Genomic DNA, 6,000 nt, shown 5'->3' with positions numbered 1-6,000 from the left:
GGCATGTGCATACCATGGTAGATTTGCAGTTTCCCCAGCTATAAGCTTCATCCTGGTTAAGCACAGTCTCCAGTGTGCAGTGTGTTATTCATTGCGCTTTCATTGTGTTTTAGTGCAATGTGCTTGGCTTGTACCTCAGGGTGCCACAATCCAGTGGTAGTAGAGGAGTCCAGAGAAGCTCCCAATGAGGGACGAGACACAGCAGCACTCACAATGATTGAAAACATGATGGACAAATCAACCCTGCACTCGAAGCACTTCCCCTGGAAATAAGAATAAATAATATACACCAGCACTTAAATGTACAATATTATCAGAAAGCATGAAGCCGCTCTCAGCTCCTTCATTTTGTTTTACCAACCAAATGACGAGAACTATCAAGACAAAATCGCCCGGACACATTAACTGATAAGACAGAGACAATCGCACCTATTCATGTTCTGGATTTGGATTCAAATCAAAATCATTTTACTTTCTTTTTTTTTGTTTAAATAAACTGGATTAGATGAACACATGGCTAAGTTCAATGAAGTTCCTGTCACTAGTGGAATAATGTTCAGTTTATAGACTAACAGCATCATGGCTTTGATAATTACCATTTGTAAATTTGCTGTGTTGCTATAAATTTGCATGCATTTGACTGGGATGAGTGAATTCATTAGAAACACAATGGGAACTTCAATACAGCAAATTCAATGCAGTATAGTATGGAGAGCCTAATGGAGTACTGCGCACCTTGGAGACATTAAGATCACTGCAGTACACAAGGTGTGTGTGACGGGGTACACCCCGCCCCTGTGTGTATTTGGGTTATTTTATATTAGTTGTGTTATTATTTACTGTACTGCTAACCCTGTCCAGATTGATTGATTGACTCATGTATTTTTCATTTGGAGACAGTAAAGCTTGGATAACACTCGCTACGCATGCTGGCTTAAACCAGAGCTGTTTGTTTTGGCCACCGTGCCTTTTTTGTTTCTGTCAAGTATTTTGTTTTGTTCAACCTTTTTATTTTACAATAAACTGGCGCATCAGCGCATTTATTCATATCTCAGTATTGCTGTCTGTGTCCACTGTCTTCCAGGTCTGACGTCACCACCAGCCAGCCTGGTCACAGTGTCCCAGAGGACAGGCATCATCGTGGAGACATTAAGATCACTACAGTATGCAAGCATCATCGCCCAAATCATACAGCATGTTATGGGGCAAGGCTGAGACCTGAGCAGCCGGATTGGAATCCAGGAATGAGAGGCCAGTGAATCAGCCCTGTGTCTGTCTGTCTGTCTGTCACAGCTCCTCTGACTGGAACCCAGGCCTCCAAAAGAGAAAGGTAGAAGCAGTCTGTCTGTCTGTCTGACATCACCATGCAAAGTTACTGCTCTATTTTTCCACGCAGTGTCTCTGTGTATGTGAGTGTGTCGGTGTGACGGAGTACACCCCGCCCCTGTATTATTTATATATATATGTTTCTATTATTATTATTTTTATTATTATTATTATTATTGTATGTATACGCGGCGGACAAAGCCGTCCGTCCTAATCATTATTGTGTTTATGTGCGGGCAGTCGAGCACCGTCCGTCTTTTATTATTTACTGTTTGAGACCGGCGAGAGAGCCAGTCTTGTAAGGTGTAGTCGTGGGGATGGGGTTAAAACCCCATACCTATAACTCTCGTGGGAATGTGGCTGGAGTCTTAATAAGGTAATTTATTAATAGGTAATTAAGGCTCCAGCCACGAATATAAAAGACCCACTCTCGGCTCAGAGGCGGAACTAGAGCGAGAGCGAAAAATAAACGAAACGAAACGAAACGAAACAAACGTATAGGATCAGTGAAGGCATTTGCCCAGCCTGACCTGTATTGGCTGTTTGATTTTTGTGTTTGTGATTTGTGTTTTGTTTAAGTATTTATTTTGCTCTGTGAGCACAGTGTTTTGTTGTTTAAATCTTTTACTTTATTTTTGTTCTTGTTTAATAAAAACAGCAAACGCCACCTTTAACTGCAGTGCTCCTTGGTGTCAGTTTCCCTTCCTGCTTCAGCCTGACGTCACCACACATGCTATCCTGTCACACGTGGTGGCAGCAGTGGGATTTCCAGCGCCTCCTGGACTCAGGCAGAAGTAGGGTACTGCAGTTTTTTCGTTTTTTTTTCATTGTGTGTGGGTGTCTCTGTGGGTGTGAGTGTGTCAGTGATGGGGTGCTCTGTGGGTGTGAGTGTGTCAGTGATGGGGTGTCTCTGTGTGAGTGTGTTGGTGATGGGGTGTCTGTGTGTGTGAGTGTGTCAGTGATGGGGTGTCTCTGTGTGTGTGTGTCGGTGATGGAGTGTCTCTGTGGGTTAGAGTGTATCGGTGATGGGGTGTTGCTCTGTGTGTGTGAGTGTGTCGGTGATGGGGTGTTGCTCTGTGTGTGTGAGTGTGTCGGTGATGGGGTGTCTCTGTGTGTGTGTGTGTCGGTGATGGGGTGTTGCTCTGTGTGTGTCGGTGATGGGGTGTCTGTGTGTGTGAGTGTGTCTGTGATGGGGTGTCTCTGTGGGTGTGAGTGTGTCGGTGATGGGGTGTTGCTCTGTGTGTGTGAGTGTGTCGGTGATGGGGTGTCTCTGTGTGTGTGAGTGTGCCGGTGATGGGGTGTCTCTGTGTGAGTGTGCCGGTGATAGGGTGTTGCTCTGTGTGTGTGAGTGTATCGGTGATGGGGTGTCTGTGTGTGTGAGTGTGTCAGTGATGGGGTGTCTCTGTGTGTGTGTGTCAGTGATGGAGTGTCTCTGTGGGTTAGAGTGTGTCGGTGATGGGGTGTCTGTGTGTGTGAGTGTGTCGGTGATGGGGTGTCTGTGTGTGTGAGTGTGTCAGTGATGGGGTGTCTCTGTGTGTGTGTGTCAGTGATGGAGTGTCTCTGTGGGTTAGAGTGTGTCGGTGATGGGGTGTCTGTGTGTGTGAGTGTGTCAGTGATGGGGTGTCTCTGTGTGTGTGTGTCAGTGATGGAGTGTCTCTGTGGGTTAGAGTGTGTCGGTGATGGGGTGTCTGTGTGTGTGAGTGTGTCGGTGATGGGGTGCTCTGTGTGTGTGTGTCGGTGATGGGGTGTTGCTCTGTGTGTGTGAGTGTGTCGGTGATGGGGTGTTGCTCTGTGTGTGTGAGTGTGTCGGTGATGGGGTGTCTGTGGGTGTGAGTGTGTCGGTGATGGGGTGTTGCTCTGTGGGTGTGAGTGTGTCGGTGATGGGGTGTTGCTCTGTGGGTGTGAGTGTGTCGGTGATGGGGTGTCTGTGTGTGTGAGTGTGTGTGAGTGTGTCGGTGATGGGGTGTTGCTCTGTGTGTGTGAGTGTGTCGGTGATGGGGTGTTGCTCTGTGTGTGTGAGTGTGTCGGTGATGGGGTGTCTGTGGGTGTGAGTGTGTCAGTGATGGGGTGTTGCTCTGTGTGTGTGAGTGTGTCTGTGATGGGGTGTCTCTGTGTGAGTGTGTCGGTGATGGGGTGTCTGTGTGTGAGTTTGTCGGTGATGGGGTGTTGCTCTGTGTGTGTGTGTGTGTCTGTGATGGGGTGTCTGTGGGTGTGAGTGTGTCGGTGATGGGGTGTTGCTCTGTGTGTGTGAGTGTGTCGGTGATGGGGTGTCTCTGTGGGTGTGAGTGTGTCGGTGATGGGGTGTTGCTCTGTGTGTGTGTGAGTGTGTCGGTGATGGGGTGTCTCTGTGGGTGTGAGTGTGTCGGTGATGGGGTGTTGCTCTGTGTGTGTGTGTGTCGGTGATGGGGTGTCTCTGTGTGTGTGAGTGTGTCGGTGATGGGGTGTCTCTGTGTGTGTGTGAGTGTGTCGGTGATGGGGTGTCTCTGTGTGTGTGAGTGTGTCGGTGATGGGGTGTTGCTCTGTGGGTGTGAGTGTCGGTGATGGGGTGTTGCTCTGTGTGTGTGAGTGTGTCGGTGATGGGGTGTCTGTGTGTGTGAGTGTGTCGGTGATGGGGTGTTGCTCTGTGTGTGTGAGTGTGTCGTGATGGGGTGTTGCTCTGTGTGTGTGAGTGTGTCGGTGATGGGGTGTCTGTGTGTGTGAGTGTGTCGGTGATGGGGTGTCTGTGGGTGTGAGTGTGTCGGTGATGGGGTGTTGCTCTGTGTGTGTGAGTGTGTGTGAGTGTGTCGGTGATGGGGTGTTGCTCTGTGTGTGTGAGTGTGTCGGTGATGGGGTGTCTGTGTGTGTGAGTGTGTCGGTGATGGGGTGTCTCTGTGTGAGTGTGTCGGTGATGGGGTGTCTGTGTGTGAGTGTGTCGGTGATGGGGTGTTGCTCTGTGTGTGTGAGTGTGTCGGTGATGGGGTGTCTGTGTGTGTGAGTGTGTCGGTGATGGGGTGTCTGTGGGTGTGAGTGTGTCGGTGATGGGGTGTTGCTCTGTGTGTGTGAGTGTGTCGGTGATGGGGTGTTGCTCTGTGTGTGTGAGTGTGTCGGTGATGGGGTGTCTGTGGGTGTGAGTGTGTCAGTGATGGGGTGTTGCTCTGTGTGTGTGAGTGTGTCGGTGATGGGGTGTCTCTGTGTGTGTGAGTGTGTCTGTGATGGGGTGTTGCTCTGTGTGTGTGAGTGTGTCGGTGATGGGGTGTCTGTGTGTGTGAGTGTGTCGGTGATGGGGTGTCTGTGTGTGTGAGTGTGTCGGTGATGGGGTGTCTCTGTGTGTGTGAGTGTGTCGGTGATGGGGTGTCTGTGTGTGTGAGTGTGTCGGTGATGGGGTGTCTCTGTGGGTGTGAGTGTGCCGGTGATGGGGTGTTGCTCTGTGACTCTGCCTGTCTCAGGATTCCTGCACAGTACAGCAATCTGATAACCGCACCCGTGCCCCAGTCACAAGGAAAAGGGGGGGGGTTTATTCAGAAACGCATGCCCACCCACATACACACATACACCAGACACTCTCAGGCTCTTTCTGATATCAATTAGAAGTTACATCCAATATTGGCAGCAACTACGCTGTAGAAACATATACATTAATATCGGGGCTTTGTTTGTATTTAGAATGAATGACTTATGTTTATGTGTTGGGCCACCTCTATTCAACTTGACAGTGTGCTTTCTCTTGCCCTCGTTGTATGACAGACTCCTTGACACAGAGTGCAAGAGAAATACTCTCAACTTGATTAGAGGTAGCCACCAAACACGGAGAAACACTAAACATACAACAAACGCTAGCGACCTCTTGTGGAAGAATTGAGAATACACCACCTCTACTGTAAAACACAGCTTTGATTCAGCCCCCTATAACTCCGGTCTAGAAACGTAATGAGTTACAAACTGAATGCAATTCGTATAGAGAGAGTAAACACACTTTCAGTAACTGGAGTGAAAGCTCTGTGATTAACGTGCTATTAAATAATAATCTTCTAAAAATAACGCTTTCCTTGTGAAGCACCTACACTGTGGAGTGTTCTGCCTTCCTCTGTCAGGCAAGCTGGCACTCTTACTGTTGTGAAATCAAGACTGAAAATGTATTTTTACAAAAACATGTATTTTTTTATCTTAGTTTTAAACTCTCTTTTATTCTTCTAATAAGTATTTATTTATTTTTCTTTAGTAGTTGCCAATTCGTTTTACCCCGTTTTTCTCCTAATTTGGAATGTCCAGTTGTATTTAGGCTCAGCTCATTGCTGCCACCCCCATGCTGACTCGGGAGGGGCGAAGATGAACACACGCTGTCCTCCGAAGCGTGTGCTGTCAGACGACCGCTTCTTTACACTCTGCAGGCCCGCCATGCAGCCAGCCCAGAGCTACAATGTCGAAGGACAACGCAGCTCTGGGCAGCTTACAGGCAAGCCTGCAGGCGCCTGGCCAGACTACAGGGGTCGCTGGTGCGCGGTGAGCCGAGGTGTTGTATTTATTTCAATTATTGGCTGGCATTGGCTAGTTTAGAGGTAAACGTTTAAACTTGTGATATAATGTTAGAATATATAACATGCTTACCTGTTTAACAAATGTCAGAGATATGCGTGACAAATCTAGAACGATTGCTTGGGACTTTTCTACACATGTACCTGCTGAACAGAGGACTCT

Source organism: Acipenser ruthenus, chromosome 23 (genome assembly GCF_902713425.1).
Source record: "Acipenser ruthenus chromosome 23, fAciRut3.2 maternal haplotype, whole genome shotgun sequence".
NCBI classification, from domain to species: domain Eukaryota; kingdom Metazoa; phylum Chordata; class Actinopteri; order Acipenseriformes; family Acipenseridae; genus Acipenser; species Acipenser ruthenus.
This window is presented reverse-complemented; position numbering follows the sequence as displayed.